We start from the raw sequence: 22,054 nt of genomic DNA, 5'->3' as shown, positions 1-22,054 counted from the left end.
AACTAGAATATGCATATACTTATTACATATGGATAGAAAATACCCTAAAGTTTCTAAAACTGTTTGAATGGTGTCTGTGAGTATAACAGAACTCAAATGGCAGGTCAAAACCTGAGAGATTCCTTTACAGGAAGTGGCCTGTCTGACCATTTCTGGAACTTCTTTTCCATCTCTATCTTTTACTAAGGATCTCTGCTCTAACGTGACACTTCCCACGTCGTCCATAGGCGCTCAGAGCCCGGGAAAAAACAGAATGTCGTCATTCCAGCCCCAGGCTGAAACACATTATCGCCTTTCTCAAGTGGCCGATCAAGGGACTCTGGGCTTATGCGCATGACCCGACCGCCCCCGCCTTTGTGATTTTTTCCTCTGTTTGCCGAAAAGGAGATTCCCTGTCGGAATATTATCGCTTTTCTACGAGAAAAATGGCGTAAAAATTGATTTTAAACAGCGGTTGACATGCTTCGAAGTACGGTAATGGAATATTTAGAATTTTATTGTCACGAATTGCGCCATGCGTGCGACACTTCTTTACCATTTCGGATAGTGTCTGGAACGCACGAACAAAACGCCGCTATTCGGATATAACGATGGATTATTTTGGACCAAACCAACATTTGTTATTGAAGTAGCAGTCCTGGGAGTGCATTCTGACGAAGACAACAAAAGGTAATCAAACTTTTATAATAGTAAATATGATTATGGTGAGTGCTAAACTTGCCGGGTGTCTAAATAGCTAGCCCGTGATGCCTGGGCTATGTACTTAGAATATTGCAAAATGTGCTTTCACCAAAAAGCTATTTTAAAATCGGACATATCGAGTGCATAGAGGAGGTCTGTATCTATAATTCTTAAAATAATTGTTATGCTTTTTGTGAACGTTTATCGTGAGTAATTTAGTAAAATGTTAGCGAATTCCCCGGAAGTTTGCGGGGGGTATGCTAGTTCTGAACGTCACATGCTAATGTAAAAAGCTGGTTTTTGATATAAATATGAACTTGATTGAACAAAACATGCATGTATTGTATAACATAATGTCCTAGGGTTGTCATCTGATGAAGATCATCAAAGGTGAGTGCTGCATTTAGCTGTCTTCTGGGTTTTTGTGACATTATATGCTAGCTTGAAAAATGGGTGTCTGATTATTTCTGGCTTGGTACTCTGCTGACATAATCTAATGTTTTGCTTTCGTTGTAAAGCCTTTTTGAAATCGGACAGTGTGGTTAGATTAACGAGAGTCTTGTCTTTAAATAGCTGTAAAATAGTCATATGTTTGAGAAATTGAAGTAATAGGATTTTTAAGGTTTTGAAAATCGCGCCACAGGCTGCAAGTGGCTGTTACGTAGGTAGCCCATAGAGGTTAACCAGAGCGACTTACAGTAGTGAATGCATACATTTCAATTCATACATTTTTTTTTCTGTACTGGCCCCCCATGGGAATTGAACCCACAACCCTGGCGTTGCAAACACCATTGCAAACACCATGCTCTACCAACTGAGCCACAGGGAGGCCCGTATAATTCACTGAATCACAATTTCAGTGGGTCAGAAGTTTACATACACTGTGACGACCCTCCCACTCTGTCTGCCGTATTCTCTCTCTCTCTTTGTTCTTGTTTCTTTATTAGGATGCCGATGGGCGGAGTTGGAAGGGTCGTCAGCTAAATGGGAAACACCTGGGCTCGGGTGTGTCCCAGGATAAAGGCACCTCTTCCACAGTCATTGGGGAGACTCTCTCCACGCAGACACTTTGTTGATTTTGGTTGTGTAGTTTTGTGGCTTTTTGGTTATTTGCTTTGGCACGTTTCAACACCCTGCATTATTACATTCAGGTATGCAAAACACTCACTTACACTACTGATTACTGATTACACACACCATTGTTAATTACTTAGTTACTTTATTTAAATAAATATATATTTTGATACTCCTTGTCTCCACGTTGTCTCCCTTTTGTTGCGAACTCTGAGCCGGTTCGTAACAACACTAAGTTGACTGTGCCTTTAAACAGCTTGGGAAATTCCAGAAAATGATGTCTATGCTTTAGAATCTTCTGATAGGCTAATTGACATCATTTGAGTCAATTGGAGGTGTACTTGTGGATGTATTTCAAGGCCTACCTTCGAACTCACTGCCTCTGCTTGACATCATGGGAAAATCTAAAGAAATTGTAGACCTCCACAAGTCTGGATCGTCCTTGGGAGCAATTTCCAAATGCCTGAAGGTACCACGTTCATCTGTACAAACAATAGTACGCAAGTATAAACACCATGGGACCACGCAGCCGTCATCCCACTCAGGAAGGAGACACGTTCTGTCTCCTAGAGATGAACGTACTTTGGTGCAAAAAGTGCAAATCAATCCCAGAACAACAGCAAAGGACCTTGTGAAGATGCTGGAGGAAACGGGTACAAAAGTATCTATATCCACTGTAAAATGAGTCCTATATCGACATAACCTGTCAGGCCACTCAGCAAGGAAGAAGCCACTGCTCCAATACTGCCATAAAACAGCCAGACTACGGTTTGCAACTGCACATGTGGACAAAGATCGTACCTTTTGGAGAAATGTCCTCTGGTCTGATGAAAAAAAAATAGAACTGTTTGGCCAGAACGACCATCACTATGTTTGGAGGAAAAAGGTGGAGGCTTGCAAGCCGAAGAACATCATCCCAACCGTGAAGCACGTGGGTGGCAGCATCATGTTGTGGGGGTGCTTTGCTGCAGGAGGGACTGATGCACTTCACAAAATAAATGGCATCATGAGGCAGGAAAATTATGTAGATATATTGAAGCAACATCTCAAGACATCAGTCAGAAAGTTAAAGCTTGGTCGCAAATGGGTCTTCCAAATGGACATTGACCCCATGCATACTTCCAAAGTTGTGGCAAAATGGCTTAAGGACAACAAAGTCAAGATATTGGAGTGGCCATCACAAAGCCCTGACCTCAATCCTATAGAAAATGTGTGGGCAGAACTGAAAAAGCATGGAGGCCTACAAACCTGACTCAGTTACACCAGCTCTGTTAGGAGGAATGGGCCAAAATTCACCCAACTTATTGTGGGGAGATTGTGGAAGGCTAGCCAAAACGTTTGACCCAAGTTAAACAATTTAAAGGCAATGCTACTAAATACTAATTGAGTGTATGTAAACTTCTGACCCACTGGGAATGTGATGAAAGAAATAAAAGCTGAAATCAATCATTCTCTCTACTATTATTCTGACATTTCACATTGTTAAAATAACGTGGTGATCCTAACTAACTGACCTAAGACACAGAGTTTTTACTAGGATTAAATGTCAGGAATTGTGAAAAACTGAGTTTAAATGTATTTGGCTAAGGTGTTTGTAAACTTCCGACTTCAACTGTAGTACCAAAAGGACAGACTTTTTCATGGATTTTTCTTTATTACTATTTTCTACGTTGTAGAATAATAGTGAAGACATCACAGCTATGAAATAACACACATGGAATTATGTAGTAACCAAACAAGTGTTCAGTGAATCAAATTATATTTTATATTTGAGATTCTTCAAAGTAGCCACCCTTTGCCTTGATGACAGCTTTGCACACTTGGCATTCTGTCAACCAGCTTCATGAGGAATGCTTTTCCAGCAGTCTTGAAGAAGTTTCCACATATGCTGAGCACTTGTTGGCTGCTTTTCCTTCACTCTGCGGTCCAACTCATCTCAATTGGGTTAAGGTCGGGTGATTGTGGAGGCCATGTCATCTCACGCAGCACTCCATCACTCTCCTTAGTCAAATAGCCCTTACACAGCCTGGAGGTGTAATTTGGGTCATTGTCCTGTTGAAAACAAATGATAGTCCCACTAAGCACAAACCAGATGGGATGGCTTATTGCTGCAGAATGCTGTGATAGCCATGCTGGTTAAGTGTGCCTTGAATTCTAAATAAATCACTGACAGCGTCACTAGCAAAGCACCCCCACAACATCACACCTCCTCCTTCATGCTTTACGGTGGGAACCACACATGCGGAGATTAGGGCTGGGCGATATGGCCAAAATCTCATATCCCGATAACGAGACATATCACGATACAGCACATTTTCTGTAAATTCAATGAATAAAATAGTTTATATAAAATGACCACATGACCACTATTTCTTATTACATTTTGAATTATTCTCAACAAATAAAAGGTACTTACTCATATTTGATTATTTCTCCTTTTATTTAGAACCTTTGTGCAAATGTTCAATTAAGCATGTAATAAAATATGAATGTATGAAGTCTAAAAAGGTAAATAGAAAACACTTTGACTAAAGTTGCAAACAAAATTAATATAGGCCTAAAATATATCTATATATATTTTTGGTGGCTTGCCTGTTTTGCATGTTATTTTGGCATTAATACGTGTCGCATATCAATTTGCATTTTGTACCTTGGGTTGAGTGTTAGCACCAACTCACCAAACCCCCGTGTAAATTGGGGCCATGTATTTGCAGATGTAAGTTGTAACGGCAGCTGTTATCTCCTTCCATCTTTGTGATTCTTTGCCATATGGTGTTCCGCGGGCAAAAGCCTCGTGCAACGTCGGGGTTTGTTTTGAGCACTCGACTGTACTTTTTTGGATCTCATTTGTAGACTCTCCGTACTCTTTCACATAATTCTGGCGTAGGTGGTAAAAGAGATTAGTGGTGTTTGAGACTGTTGTCGGGACTGGCCTGCAGCATATTTTGCAGAGGACGGTTTTCTGGTCCGTGTCAGAATTTTCATACCCAAACCACGTCCATGCGACCTTAGTAGCCCCTCTGCTCTGTGTCTCCATGCTCTGTGTCACGTTCACTCTCCTCCATGTTTGTTTGTGTTGTAAATTTCCTTCCACATGGAACGCAAAGCATCGTCCAATTGACAAAAAATATTGCCGTAAAGAGTGTGATTTGCGACACAACGAAATAAACGATAGAGCATAATATGAAACGATAGACGTTTTTCTATCATCACACGATATATATCGTCATATCGCCCAGCCCTTGCGGAGATCATCTGTTCACCTACTCTGCGTATCACAAACACACTGTGGTGGTCCTCATGAGAGCCAGTTTCATCATAGCGCTTGATGGTTTTTGCGACTGCACTTGAAGAAACTTTCAATGTTCTTGAAATTTTCCAAATTGACTGACATTCATGTCTTAAATTAATGATGGACTGTCATTTCTCTTTGCTTATTTGAGCTGTTCTTGCCTTAATATGGACTTTTACTTTTACCAAATTGGGCTATCTTCTGTATACCACCCCTACCATGTCATAACACAGCTGATTGGCTCAAACGCATTAAGAAGGAAAGAAATTCCACAAATTAACTTTTAACAAGGCACCTGTTAATTGAATTGAATTCTAAGCTAACATACATAGTTGTTTTAAGATGGTCATACCAAGGATCATTTAGCTTTTTGATTTTGAAGTTTAAGACCCATTAAGGTCCAAAAAATATATGAAACAATTATTGGATGAAACATTGAATTTGGCATTACTGCTATAAGTCAATAGAAACGCATTGTGTAACAGATTCACGATATGGAACAATATAGATGGTCCAACAAAAAAAAAACTGTTCTGAAGTGTATCTGAGAGATATAAGGAAGATAAGAAAACATATGTATTTAACCTGTTAGGGCTAGGGGGCAGTATTTACACGGAGGGATAAAAAACGTACCCGATTTAATCTGGTTATTACTACTGCCCAGAAACTAGAATATGCATATATTTATTGGCTTTGGATAGAAAACACCCTAAAGTTTCTAAAACTGTTTCAATGGTGTCTGTGAGTATAACAGAACTCATATGGCAGGCAAAAACCTGAGAAGATTCTGTACAGGAAGTACCCTCTCTGACCATTCCTTGGGCTTCTTGGCTCTGTTTATTGAAAATTTAGGATCTTTGCTGTAACGTGACACTTCCTACGGCTCCCATAGGCTCTCAGAACCCGGGAAAAAGCTGAATGATGTAATTCCAGCCGCTGGCTGAAAAACTTTAGTGCCTTTGGTTAAGTGGTCTATCAGAGGACAATGAGCTGAGGCGCGTGCACGGGGCGACACCATGTTTTTAGTTTCTCTCTCTTTGTCGGAATATTATCGCTTTTTTACGAGAAAAATTGCATAAAATTGATTTTAAACAGCGGTTGACATGCTTCGAAGTACGGTAATGGAATATTTAGAATTTGTTTGTCACGAAACGCGTCGGGCGCATCACCCTTCTTTACCCTTTCGGATAGTGTCTTGAACGCACGAACAAAACGCCGCTATTTGGATATAACTATGGATTATTTTGAAGCAAACCAACATTTGTTATTGAAGTAGAAGTCCTGGGAGTGCATTCTGACGAAGAACAGCAAAGGTAATAACATTTTTCTTATAGTAAATCTGACTTTGGTGAGGGCTAAACTTGCTGGGTGTCTAAATAGCTAGCCCTGTGATGCCGGGCTATCTACTCAGAATATTGCAAAATGTGCTTTCACCGAAAAGCTATTTTAAAATCGGACATAGCGAGTGCATAGAGGAGTTCTGTATCTATAATTCTTAAAATACTTGTTAGGTTTTTTGTGAACGTTTATCGTGAGTAATTTAGTAGTTTTTGATATAAATATGAACTTGATTGAACAAAACATGCATGTATTGTATAACATAATGTCCTAAGATTGTCATCTGATGAAGATCATCAAAGGTTAGTGCTGCATTTAGCTGTGATTTGGGTTTATGTGACATTCTATGCTAGCTTGAAAAATGGGTGTCTGATTATTTCTGGCTGGGTACTCTGCTGACATAATCTAATGTTTTGCTTTCGTTGTAAAGCCTTTTTGAAATCGGACAGTGTGGTTAGATTAACGAGAGTCTTGTCTTTAAAATGGTGTAAAATAGTCATATGTTTGAGAAATTGAAGTAATAGCATTTCTAAGGTATTTGAATAACGCGCCACGGGATTCCACTGGCTGTAACGTAGTTGGGACGAAATCGTCCCACTGGCCCTAGAGAAGTTAACCCCTTATTTTAGGCATTAAACTATCTCCATACAGTGCATTCGTAAAGTATTCAGACCCCTTCCACATTTTGTTACATTACAGCCTTATTCTAAAATGGATTAAATCATCTTTTCCCCTCATCAATCTACACACAATACCCCATAATGACAAAGCTAAAAGTAGTTTTTAGAAATGTTTGCAAATTTATAACAAATAAAAAACAACTACCTTATTTACATAAGTATTCAAACCCTTTCCTATGAGACTTGAAAATTTAGCTTAGGTGCATTGATCATCCTTGAGATGTTTCTACAACTTGATTGGAGTCCACGTGTGGTAAATTCAATTGATTGGACATGATTTGGGAAGGCACACACCTGTCTATATAACTTCTCAGGGCTACGTGGGACGCTATCGTCCCACCTGCGGGACACAGCCAGTGAAATATCAGGGCGGCAAATTAAAAAACAACAAAATGTCATAATTCAACTTTTTCAAACATACAACTATTTTACACCATTTTAAAGATACACTTCTCCTTGATGTAACCACATTGTGCAATTTCAAAAAGGCTTTACAGCGAAAGCAAAACATTAGATTATGTTAGGAGAGTACATAGACAAAAATAATCACACAACCTATTTCCAAGCAAGGACATGTGTCAATAAAACCCAAAACACAGCTAAACGAAGCACTAACCTTAGACGATCTTCATCAGATGACACTCCTAGGACATTATGTTACACAATACATGTATGTTTTGTTCGATAAAGTTCATATTTATATCCAAAAACAGCATTTTACATGGCGCGTGATGTTCAGAAAAGGTATTCCCACCAAAACTTCCAGTGAATGTGCACATCAATTTACAAAAATACTCATCATAAACGTTGACAAAATATATAACAATTATTTAAAGAATTATAGATAGACTACTCCTGGATGCAACTGCTTTGTCAGATTTTAAAATAGCTTTACGGAGAAAGCATATTTTTCAATATTCTGAGTACATAGCTCAGCCATCACAGCGAGCTATACAGACACCCGCCAAGTTCGGGGCAACCTAAACTCAGAATTAGTATTAGAAATATTCTCTTACCTTTGCTGATCTTCATCAGAATGCACTCCCAGGACTGCTACTTCCACAGGAAATGTTGTTTTTGTTTGAAATAATACATATTTATGTCCAAATACCTCCGTTTTGTTCGTGCGTTCAGAGCACTATCCAAAGGCATAACGCGCGAGCGCGGTACCAGAGACGAAAAGTCAAAATGTTCCATTACCGTACTTAGAAGCATGTCAAGCGCTGTTTAAAATCAATCTTTATGGTATTTTTAACGTAAAATTGCGATAATATTCCAACCGGACAATAGCGTATTCATTCAAGGAGAAAAAGAAGGAACGGCGCACTCGCGGGACCGAGCATATCCAATCCCTTTGTTGCCAGGCAGTCCACTCAGTAACTGAGCTCCTATTATCTGCCCAGTAAGAGGAGAAGGCTGAAACAACTTTCTGAAAGCTTTTGACAGCCAATGGAAGCCTTAGGAAGTGCAACGTAACCCCACAGATACTGTAGTTTCGAAAGGGACTAGAAAGAAGAACTACAATTCTGATTCTCCACTTCCTTTTTTACTTTTCCTCAGGTTTTTGCCTGCCATATGAGTTCTGTTATACTCACAGACACCATTCAAACAGTTTTAGAAACTTCAGAGTGTTTTCCATCCAAATCTACTAATGATATGCATATTCTAGTTTCTGGACCAGAGTAGTAACCTGTTTAAATTGGGTACGTTTTTTAAAAACAAGCGCTCCTGAGTCTTCAAATCTTCTCCATTTCCAAAAGTAGACGCACTAAAAATACTGCCCCCTAGCCCAGACAGGATAAGGTTCCACAGTTGACAGTGCATGTCAGAGCAAAAACAAAGCCATTAGGTCGAAGGAATTGTCTGTAGAGTTCCGAGACAGGATTTTGTCGAGGCATAGATCTGGGGAAGGGTACTAAAAAATGTCTGCAGCATTGAATGTCCCCAAGAACACAGTGGTTTCTATCATTCTTAAATGGAAGAAGTTTGGAGCCACCAAGACTCTTCCTAGAGCTAGCCACCCTGCCATACTGAGCAATCGGGGGAGAAGGGTATTAGTCAGGGAGGTGACCAAGCACACAAGTGGGGATCCCTAGTGGCGCAGTGGTCTAAGACACTGCATCTCAGTGCGAGAGGCATCACTGCAGTACCTGGTTTGAATCCAGGCTGCATCACATCCGGCTGTGATTGGGAGTCCCATAGGGCAGGTTTGGGTTTGGCCGTGGGGATGTTTTTCAGCGGCAGGGACTGGGAGACTAATCAGGATCGAGGGAAAGATGAATGGAGCAAAGTACAGAGACATCCTTGATGAAAACCTGCTCCAGAGCGCTCAGGACCTCAGACTGTTGCGAAGGTTCACCTTTCATCAGGACAACAACCCTAAGCACACAGACAACGCAGGAGTGGCTTAGGGACAAGTCTCTGAATTTCTTTGAGTGGCCCAGCCAGAGCCCGGACTTAAACCCCGATCGAGCATCTCTGGAGAGACCTGAAAATAGCTGTGCAGCGACGCTCCAACCTGACAGAGCTTGAGAGGATCAGCAGAGGAGAATGGGAGAAACTCACCAAATACAGGTGTGCCAAGAAGACTCGAGGCTGTAATCGCTGCCACTGGTGCTTCAACAAAGTACTGAGTAAAGGGTCTGAATACTTATATAAATGTGATATTTCCGTTTTTTATTTGTATACATTTGCAATATTTCTAAAACCCTGTTTTTGCTTTGTCATTATGGGGTATTGTGTGTAGATTGATTAGGGAAATAAGGCTGTAACCTAACAAAATGTGAAAAAATCAAGGGGTTTTCAAATGCACTGTACCAATTAAAAATGGTTAACTGGTACCTTCAGACGGGTCTTGTGGGCGTCCTTGAGAAAAATGGAAAAGACCATCGTGTTTGTGAGCTTCTCAGCTATCCACAGAGGGGTCATATTAGTGTGCCGCCCAAACCGTTCGGACACTACAGACAGAAGTTGGCCGAATAGGCTGTACTGGCTTCAGATGAGTCTTGTGAAGCTTGTGGGTGCCATCGTGTTCATGAGAGTGATCATAATAATTTTTAGGCTAAACTGTTCGGACACTAGACATTTCTATGAGAAGACCGCTTTTCGGGATGTCTCATGGTCTGACAAACACCCCTCTAGCTCTGCCACCTTTCACCGCAGATGCAGAAGGGCGATTTCGGAGGATGTGGTCGATTGCCCATGCAAAAAATATATATCTCTAGTTTAAATAGATGGGGTTTTGTTGGGAATTTTGTTATTATGCTAATTCGATTTCAGTGGGGGCACGGAAATTGTAGGCTTATGTTTTTTAAGGAAGGTTAATGAAGTATGCCACAAGAAAACATAGAAACACCCAGACTGTGAAACACAAAACACTGATTTGCTTTGGCATGGTTTGCCTTTTGAGTTATTTTATTTTGTTCTCTCTGGCTTTTATCTCAAGGAGATTAACCTGGATTAATAATGGTTCAATTAAATACATGAACAAGCCAGGTAATTAACAGGACAGTCTTTCTGGTTTTATGTTATTACTCATGGAACTATTTACGTAAATAAAAGTCTGACAGGTTGTAGTCCAAATGGTTTGGCCGTGGCATTCCTAGAAATAGAATTCTAAATCTTTGACAGTTTTACTCCTCAAACAATGGCATGGTATCATGGCCTGGCCTCCCAATAGGACCAGTCTTCCGTTTTGGAGGAAAACACTAAACTGACCAGAGATCAGTGTCTAGGAGCAGTCTTGTGCAGCAGTCCTGGCCTGCCTCCTGTCCTGAGGTAGCTATCTGGGGACAGTGTCCTGACCTGGCATCCCCCCTTTCTAATTCACTTAACCAGCTGGAGTCCACAGGCCATGCGCCATTCATTCTCACTGTGCCCCAGAGAGGTGTCACAAGGTGCTAGTGTAGTAGGCAGGGGTTAAGAATTAGACCGTAGAATTTGAATTACTAGAATGGATATTCTAATTCTATAGGCAATGGCCATGTCTTCACCTCATGGTACCCCACTAATATGAGAAAGTGGGTACCTTGTCAATTGCACAAATGAATGCATTCAACCGAAAAGTGACTGACCAGCTCAAATTGGTCTTATGTAGCAAAATTTGAAATTGGGTTTTTTACATTGGTAAAAAGTAGAGACTCAGAACTACAAAATGGTATATCATACACTGCATTTTTGAGGAACAATGGGAAAGTGATTCTGCTTTGAAAGTTTCTAAACTTGTATACTCACTTTTGAGAAAAGGGCCTTTGAATGTTTTGGTACCTACTGGAGAGCACTCCTTTGTCTACACCCATTCAGCATTGTTCACACTTTCTTAAGCCAGCCCCACCCATCTCTTTAAGGCATCACATGTGATGTCATGTGCTAAACAGTGAGTAGTGTAGTAAAGATTAAGACTAAAAGTGGTAGTAGCCTACAATAAGGAAAAATCCCAGGTAAACAGAAAGTGTCCAGATAAAAAAATATAGGTTCTAAAAATATTTGGTTTTAAAAATACTTAAGTATCAAAAGTAAATGGAATTGCTAAAATATACTTAAATCGGGTACGTGTTTTATCCGGCCGTGAAAATACTGCCCCCTAGCCATAACAGGTTAAGTATCAAAAGTAAAAGTATAAATCATTTCAAATAGCTTATTTTAAAGCAGACAGCCCTATTTTTTACATTTTTTTTTATTGACAGATAGCCAGGGGCACACTCCAACACTCAGACAAAATTTACAAACAAAGCATTTGTGTTTAGTGAGTCTGCCAGATCAAATGCAGTAGGGATGACCAGGGATGTTCTCTTGATAAGTGTGAGAATTTGACAATTTTTACTTTTGGGTGTCAGGGAAAATGTATGGAGTAAAAAGTACATTATTTTCTTTTGAAAGGTATTGAAGTAAAAGTAAAAGTAGACAAAAATATAAATAGTAAAGTAATGTACAGATACCCTCCAAAAAATACTTAAGTAGTACTTTAAAGTATTTTTACTGAAGTACTTTACACTGCCCAAATGCCTTCACACCAGTACATTAGCATACTTTATATACTGTTACACACGCACTTATCACATAGTATTCCATACATAAGTTAAGGTCATGCAACCTGAGTTTAATCCTGAGTGAGGTGCACATGTACAGTACATAAACAGATGCATGCGGTGGACACTTGATACGGTCACATGATATTTTTATGGTATGTCACAAAATCATGTTACGACAGCATATCAATATTTTGCTAAGTCTTGCTAAGTGGATGGGTCTCTACAGAAGGTGTAAACAGACAGTCAAATGGTTACTTGCATAGTAGCAATATCAGAAATGGATACTGTATATTATTTTATTTATATTGACACTATGTACACGGACAGTAGTGATAGACGAGGTAGTTTTATATTCATACAATCAGGGGTAAAGTGGCTGAGCAGCAGGATAGAAAAAATAGTAGCAGCAACGTATGGAGTGTGTGTTAGGAGAGATTCATTTTAATAGAGGCACTGTAGATAGTGCTGATGACTGGTCCTGACGAACCACGCATGAACAAGGGAATCTATATTCTGAGAGCCTGTTTCTGTCCTGCCCTTGTTTTTGGTGCAGGGCATGTGATGTCCATAGCCTCTTCGTCGCAAAACTCCCTGATCTTCTCAAAAAGATACATTTGTCTGGCTGTGTCCAGTCCAGGTGGTGCTTTACAGGCAGACCATCTATGGGAGGAAGGATGTCAGTGCTGCGCAGCAGCTGAAACCTGGTCCCGACTGAGTCCGAATGCTCCTTGGCGACAACAACACCAGGCTCCAGAGCATCGAAGCTGTAAAACAGGAAATAACAAAAAAATAAACATTACAACCTTGCACCTCATCAATTCACCTCCTAAGTTTAGATAAGAAGAATAACCTCATACAATGCAATGAAAATGATATTCACTTGAAGTGCTGCTACTGCTTGATCTGTGGCAGCGGCCTGAAGTACGGAGTCAGGTGTTGTTGCCAGCTATAGCTTTCCACCAGCACCGTACCATCCTCCAGTCCAACCAGCTATGGGATGTGAGATCAATAAAAGTAATGCCAATCATGTTGGTGATCAAATAATCAAAATGTGTTTTTGCTTTACATACCAACTGTTGTCATCGATTCCTTGTAGAGACGCCACACTGCTGCTTTTGTCACATGGGATGGCAGCAGCTTTCCACCAAAGTGTTTGTGTCCTGGGTGGCGTCCTGGTAATACTATTGCATTATCCTCTGTGTAGTTGTTGATGAAGTTCACCACTCGCTGCAAGTCCTCATGCTTCAGGTGTAACCTGTGTTGGGCCAGCTCTCTTTTTGATGGGAGTCATTAGACCATTCTCCTTGTATGACTGGTGGAGGAGAGTCAGGCGTGTTCTACTGATGCTGAAAGACACTTTCCAGACTCCAATATTTTTGCATTATTATACAATAGATGCAAAATGGCATTCTGAGATATCACTACACACAGTTCATACACGTATTGTTAGCTAGCTAGCCAGCCATCTAACATCAGCTGGCTAGCTAACAGCAAGCTTTAACTAGCAATACAAACCAATTGTGACTTAGATAGCTAAAATTAACCAAATAGGTTCAATGTTAGCTAGTTAGCAAGCTAACATTAGGCTATAACTAGCAATGTGAAATGGCATTCTGAGAAAACATCACTAACGTTACACACACTTCATACATGTAAGTTCATGTTAATGTTAGCTAGCAAGCCAGCCATCTAACCTCAGCTAACATTAGCTAGCTAACAGCAAGCTGTAACTTGGGGTCTTTTGTTTAGACATGTCACGTTAACGTTAGCTAGCTAGCAAAAAAATGTTACTAAAATCCCAATCCATAGAGTTACGTTACTAGCAATACAAACCGATTGTCATTGCTAGCTAAAATTAACCATATAGATTAAATGTTAGCTAGTTAGCTAGCTAACATTAGGCTATAACTAGCAATGCGAAATGGCATACTGAGAAAACATCACTAACGTTACACACACTTCATAAACATAGGTTAATCTACAATGTCGTCTCAATGAAAATGTTTTTACCTAAATCAGGGATTTCCTCATCGTCTGATTTATTTTCAGAGTCAGAGAGAGTCAGCATGGCATGATCATCCTCCAGAAAGTAGTCCATCACAACTTATTCCCACTGACCTTTGTCGAAAGCCCCTTTTAAATTCAGGGCAACAATGTTATTGAGAGTAGTAGCAACATATTTGTGACTCACCACCTGGATTCGGTCTCATGTAGCAAAATGTGAAATTGTGTTTTTTACATTGGATAAAAGTAGAGACTCAGAGCTACAAAATGGTATATCAAACACGGCATTTGAGTAACAATGGGAAAGTAATTCTGGTTTGAAAGTTGATCAACTTGTAAACTCACTTTTGAGAAAGTCACCTTTGAACATTTTGGTATCTAGTGAAGAGCTCTTCTTTGTATACACCCATTCAGCATCCTTCACACCCTCTTAAGCTTTAGCCCCACCCATCTCGTTTCACTCTCGGAGTGCACACTTGACGCTCTGACCGATGATTTGTTTACCTCTGGATAACATGAAAACAGCCTAACCAGCTCTGCTGGCAACAATTTCATTACACTTTTTTACAGACGTTTACTGACGCCGGCCATGTTCAACGGGTATTGTACACACATCACGTAACGTTAGCTAACAAGCCAGCCAGCTAAAGCTAGCTAGTTAAACAACAATGAACAAAGTGCCAACAATGCCAACATTAGGTTCTAACTAGAAAGCAAACAGCTCTGGGAAAACAAATAATAATGCCTGCTAGGGAGCCAGCCAGCTAACGTTAGCTAGCTAGCTAACAGTACACTTTAGCTTAAGAGATATACACTTATGTTCCAAAGTTTGGGGACACTTAGAAATGTCCTTGTTTTTGAAAGAAAAGCACATTTTGTCCATTACAATAACATAAAATTGATCAGAAATACAGTGTAGACATTGTAAACGACTATTGTACCTGGAAATGGCAGATTTTTTTATGGAATATCTACATAGGCGTACATAGGCCCATTATCAGCAACCATCACTCCTGTGTTCCAATGGCACATTGTGTTAGATAATCCAAGTTTATCATTTTAAAAGGCTAATTGATCATTAGAAAACCCTTTTGCAATTATGTTAGCACAGCTGAAAACTGTTGTTCTGATTAAAGAAGCAATAAAACTGGCCTTCTTTAAACTAGTTGAGTATCTGGAGCATCAGCATTTGTGGGTTCGATTATAGGCTCAAAATGGCCAGAAACAAAATAACTTTCCTCTGAAACTCGTCAGTCTATTCTTGTTGTGAGAAATTTGCAAGAAACTGAAGATTTCGTACAACGCTGTGTACTACTCGCTTCACAGAACAGCGCAAACTGTCTCTAACCAGAATAGAAAGAGGAGTGGGAAGCAGCGGTGCACAACTGACCAAGAGGACAAGTACATTAGAGTGTCAAGTTTGAGAAACAAATGCCTCACAAGTCCTCAACTGGCAGCTTCATTAAATAGTACCCGCAAAACTCCAGTCTCAACGTCAACAGTGAAGAGGCGACTCCGGTGTTCTGACCCCAAACTTTTGAATGGTAGTGTAGCTAGCTAGACAATGAACCTAGCTAGGTAAAAAAAAATACGTTCAAGAACACACAGGTCACATAACATTAGCTAACAAGCCAGCCAGTTAAACAACAATGAACAAAGTGCCAGCAATGCCACAGTGCTATGGAGCTAACCAACCAGGTCCAATGTTAGCTAGCTAACATTAGGCTCTAACTAGAAAAGCAAATGGCTCTGGGAAACAAATAATGTCAGCTAGAGAGCAACACTTTTGCAGCTCCACTACACAATGTTTTTTTTAAAAAGCAGCGTTCGACAGGATTACTAACACAGACTGACGAGCTCAAATAGACAGCAGCCTTCAATATGGCAGACCAATTCGAATTCCTCTCTCGGCATGTCCAGCCCACTCATTATCTCAGCCAATCATGGCTAGTGGGAAGGTTGCTGGCTTTTTCTGTGGCTTAACCAACAAGGTTCGTAATTATTATCAAGTTTATTAGTATTTACAGATGGCATACACGTTTGTTATTAAGGCACATGAAAGTTCACATGTTCGAGAAGGCATTTCTGCCAAAAAACGCATTTTGATCAAATATTTGTTTACGTTCAAACGACTCTCCTGTGAAGTTGTGACTTGCGACATACACCTAGTTTCCTGAATCGGGTTACATTTGCTGTTCTCCATGGCTATCATTATATCTTCCGAAAAAACTTTCGAAATTATTATCTACACATAACGAGCAGCTCATTTTATAGACACAAGATGCTACACCGCAGACCAATCTGAAACTCATCTCTCGGCATGTCCAACCCACTCATTATATCAGCCAATCACGGCTAGTGGGAAGATTCCTGACTTTTTCTTTGGCTAAACCAAATAGGCTCGTAATGTATAACTTTATTCGTATTTACAGATGGCATAAAAGTTTCTTATTAAGGCACATGAAAGTTCACATGTTCGAGAAGGCATTTCTGCCCCCAAAAAAAGTCATGACTTGCGACATACACCTCATTTCCGAAATCGGGTCACACGTGTTTTCCTCTGATTCAGAGAGGTGTGGGGGCTGCCTTAATCGACGTCCACGTCATCGGCTCCCGGGGAGCAGTTAACTTCCTTGTTCAAGGGCAGAACAGCAGATATTCCCAGATTGCTGGCTCTGCGATTCGAACCATTGACTTTTCGGTTACTCTCTTAACCACTAGGCTACCTGCCATGGAGCGCAGGATAAGATTTAGCAGATCAAAATGTATTGTTCACATGCGCCGAATACAACAGTGAAATGCTAACTTACGAGCCCATTCCCAACAGTGCAGAGTTAAAAAGTAACTGTACATGTGTACATGTAGTCAAACAATGTTTCTTTCTATCCAATTGGAGTAATAAGGACATTCTCACTGTCCCAGGAGGTGTCAGAAAGACCTTTTACAAAACATTCCATTGCATGACCTAATGAACATGACCGTCGTAAACATGGTCATCTTTTGCATTAGGGCCATGCCGTCTTGGTGGTTTCAGTTAGAATAGTCTCGATTTGTGAATCATGTCTGTTCTATTGTCATCAACATACTGAAAGGTGCCTGTAGAATATCTAGACTAGTAACAGGTATCCCTTAGTGATCACTCTTCCAAACAAAGTATTTAGGTATCTACAAGTACCTAGGTGAGGTGCAAACTTTGCATGCATGCTATAATATCTGCATTTGGAGAAATCAACAGGCTGTGCCAGACATTGAGAATGACTTTTCCAGGCGTGTAACAGAGAGCGGAGCTCCGCAGATGGTGAGGACTGGGAAGAACTCTGGCGTGGGCAGGGGTAGCGAGACTGGGCCACACAACTACCATCAGCACCACAGGGTTAGGCAGGAGGGGTCAGGCCAGGTACGAAGCTCCACTCCTACACTAATTAACCTTGATGGAGGGTCTCATAGACTAAACGTAACATAGTAAATGTAAATCCGGGACACTCAAATAAGTATAATATGTTACACTTGGTATGGTTACATAAAGCAGATGGTTACTTAAGACAAAAACGAAAGTCGGGTGGGTGGATGGGTCGACGTATAACACGAATGTCTAGCAACCCAAAGGTTGTGAGTTTGAATCTCATCACGGACAAAATTAGCATTTTAGAAAATTAGCAACTTTTGAACTACTTAGCAACGATACTGATCAAAAATATAAACGCAACATGTAAAGTTTCATGAGGTGAAATAAAAGATTCCGTAAAGTTCCCATATGCCCAAAAAGCTTATTTATCTCAAATGTTGGGTACAAATTTATATACATCCCTGTTAGTGACCATTTCTCCTTTGCCAAGATAATCCATACACCTGACAGGTCATATCAAGAAGCTGATTAAACAGCATGATCATTACACGGGTGCACCTTTTGCTGGGGACAATAAAAGGCCACTCTAAAATGTTCAGTTGTGTCACACAACACAATGGCACAGATGTCTCAAGTTTTGAGGGAGTGTGCAATTGGCATGCTGACTGCAGGAATGTTCACCAGAGCTGTTGCCAGATAAATTCATGTTCATTTCTCTACCATAAGCTGCCTCCAATGTTGTGAGGCTGCCTCCAGCTTTTGGAGGCAGCCTCACAACCGCAGACCACATGTAACCACACCACCCTAGGACCTCCATATCCGGCTTCTTCACCTGCGGGATCGTCTGAGACCAGCCTCCCGGACTGCTGATGAAACTGATGAGTATTTCTGTCTGTAATAAAAAAATAATATTCTGATTGGCTGGGCCTTGCTCCCCAGTGGGTGGGCCATGCTCCCAAGTGGGTGGTTAATGAATTCATGAATTTCAATTTATTTCAAATTACTGATTTCCTTATACCAACTTTAACTCAGTAAGATCGTTGAAATTGTTGCATGTTGCGAATATTTTTTGGTTCAGTATACTTAGCATGTTAGCTAACTCTTCCCCTAACTCTTTTAGCTAACCCTTCCCTTAACCCTAACCTTAACCCTTTTAGCTAACCCTAACCTTCAACCTTTAACCTAACTCCTAAACTTAAACATAACCTTAACCCTAACCCCTTGCCTAGCTAACATTTGCCAGCTAGCTAACAGTAGCCACCTGGCTAGATTCATAACATATCATACGTTTGTAAATTCTTAACATGTAGTATGTTTTGCAAATTCATAACATATAATACAAATTCTAATTCGTAACATATCATAAGAAATGGGTGATGGACATCCACAAACTAATACATACTATACGAAATGTAATATATACTAAATGTGTCTCAAATTTATACACATAACCATCTAAAATGCTCTGAGACCAGGTTGGGATCATAGACAGTGGAGCTAGTGGTATGGCAGGAGAAGATGGAAAGCGACATGAATGAGAGCGAAAGAAGAAAATAGGAGAGGATGGAAAGGAGGAGGAGAGTAAGGACAAAGAGAGAGAGGAGAAGGGTTTTTCGGGAGTCAAGGTGCCCTCTGTAGTCTGGTGGGTAATGCAGAGCAGATGTGTCCTTATCTGACTTGGGGCTGAGAGCTGTGTGTGTGTGGTGCAGGGAGTAATCGAAAATGTTATGTTAATGAGCATTTCTCCTTTGCTAGGATAATACATCCACCTGACAGGTGTGGCATATCATAAAGCTGATTAAACAGCATAATCATTACACAGGTCCACCTTGTGCTGGAGACAATAAAAGGCCACTCTAAAATGTGCAGTTTTGTAACACAACACAATGCCACAGATGTCTGAAATTTTGAGGGAGCATGCAATTGGCATGCTGACTGCAGGAATGTCCACCAAAGCTATTGCCAGAGATTTTAATCAAATCAAATGTATTTATATAGCTCTTCTTACATCAGCTGATATATCAAAGTGCTGTACAGAAACCCAGCCTAAAACCCCAAACAGCAAGCAAAGCAGGTGTAGAAGCACGGTGGCTAGGAAAAACTCCATAGAAAGGCCAAAACCTAGGAAGAAACCAAGAGAGGAACCAGGCTATGAGGGGTGGCCAGTCGTCTTCTGGCTGTGCCAGGTGGAGATTATAACAGAACATGGCCAAGATGTTCAAATGTTCATAAATGACCAGCATGGTCAAATAATAGTAATCACAGTGAACAGGTCAGGGTTCCATAGCCGCAGGCAGAACAGTTGAAACTGGAGCAGCAGCACGGCCAGACTGGGGACAACAAGGAGTCATCATGCCAGGTAGTCCTGAGGCATGGTCCTAGGGCTCAGGTCCTCCGAGAGAGAGAAAGAAAGAGAGAGATTAGAGAGAGCATACTTAAATTTACACAGGACATTGGATAAGACAGGAGAAATACTCCAGATATAACAGACTGACCCTAGCCCCCCGACACATAATCTACTGCAGCATAAATACTGGAGGAAGAGACAGGAGGGATCAGGAGTGTTGTTGTTATTGTTTTCTCTACCATAATGTTGTTTTCTCTACCATAATGTTGTTTTAGAGAATTTGGCAGTACGCCCAATCGGCCTCACAACTGCACAACGTGTAATCACGCCAGCCCAGGACCTCAAACTCCGGCTTCTTCACCTGCGGCATCGTCTGAGACCAGCCACCCGGACAGCTAATGAAACTGTGTGTTTGCACAACCAAAACATTTCTGCACTATATGTTTAAGGGCACAAGGCGAGACCCAAATGCAGACACAAGAGGCAGATGGTTGAGCTCCGATATATATTATAACAAAAGGGGTAGGCAAAAGGCAGGTCGGGTACAGGCGAGAGTTCATAAACCAGGTCAGAGTCCAAAGAGTACCAGGCAATAGGCAGGCTCGAGGTCAGGGGCAGGCAGTGTGGTCAGGCAGGCAGGCAGGCTCAGAGTCAGGACAGGCAAGGGTCAAAACCAGGAAGGTGAGAAAAGAGAGACTGGGAAAAGCAGGAGCTGAGACACAAAACCACTGGTTGACTTGACAAACAAGACGAACTGGCCCAGAGAGACATGAAACACAGGGATAAATACACTGGGAATAATAAGCAACACCTGGAGGGGGTGGAGACAAGAGCAAGAACAGGTAAAACAGATCAGGGCGTGACAATATGTCAGAAACCGTCTCAGGGAAGCTCATCTGCGTGCTCGTCATCCTTACCAGGGTCATGACCTGACTGCAGTTTGGCATCGAAACAAACTTCAGTGGGCAAATGCAAGCTGGAGAAGTGTGCTCTTCACGGATGAATCCCGGTTTCAACTGTTTGCTGATGTCAACGTTGTGGTTATGGCATAGGCATGCATAAGCTACGGACAACAAACACAATTGCATTTCATCGATGGCAATTTGAATGCACAGAGATGCCGTGTTGAAATCCTTAGGCCCATTGTCGTGCCATTTATCCACCGCCATCACATCATGTTTCAGCATGATTATGCATAGCCCCATTTCACAAGGATCTGTACACAATTCCTGGAAGCTGAAAATGTACCAGTTCTTCCATGGCCTGTATACTCACCAGACATGTCACCCATTGAGCATGTTTGGGATGCTCTGGATCGACGTGTACGACAGCGTGTTCCAGTTCCCGCCAAAATGCAGCAACTTCGCACAGCCATTGAAGAGGATTGGGACAACATTCCACAGGACACAATCAACAGCCTGGTCAACTCTACATGAAGGAGATCTGTCACGCTGCATAAAGCAAATGGTGGTCACACCAGATACTGACTGGATTTCTGGTCCACGCCCCTTCCTTTTTTTAAGGTGTCTGTGACCAACAGATGCATATCTGTGTTCCCAGTCATGTGAAATCCATAGATTAGGGCCTAATGAATTTATTTCCTTTTATGAACTGTAACTCAGTAAAATCTTTGAAATTGTTGCGTGTTGCATTTATTTTTTTGTTCAGTGTAGTTTGATGCGGGCTTCTTCCACCCCTGATGAGTTTTCCACGTGGTTTTAAGGGGTCTCTGAAGTCCTGAAGTTCCTCTGGTGTGCTGTTCTGACCTGATCTCTGAAGAGGCTCCAATGCCTATATTTAGCTGTGACAGAACAGAGACAGTTCTTGATAAAGGTTGTTGTGGTACAAACAGTCCAAAAATATCAGCAGCCAGCCAGTCATGGGGCATCCATCAGAAAGTGGAGCAGTGGGGAGGAATATTGGACCTAATTCACTTTGGGTGAGAGTGATTCAGATTAGCTCGGGATGTTCTTGAGCTTGGAAGCATTCAGGTGAATCAGTATACAGTAGATTAGCGTGCGCTTGACTGGGGACTGAGGTAAACACTCACACACAGAGATATTAAAAGGTGACTTGACAGGGGAGAAGGAAGGTGAAGAGTACAAAAGAATAGGGAGTATAGTAACATGGGTCCTAATTTAAACTGAATGACAACTTTTGGTTCCTTTCTTTCTTCATATGACCTCTGACCTTTTGTGAATATGAGCACCTGGGAGGAAATACTAGTGCATCTCTCAAAACAAATGCTCATGCACACAAACA

This window comes from Salmo salar, chromosome 09 (assembly GCF_965601325.2).
Source record: "Salmo salar chromosome 09, fSalSal1, whole genome shotgun sequence".
In the NCBI taxonomy this organism is placed as follows: domain Eukaryota; kingdom Metazoa; phylum Chordata; class Actinopteri; order Salmoniformes; family Salmonidae; genus Salmo; species Salmo salar.
Note: the sequence above shows the minus strand (reverse complement) of the source record.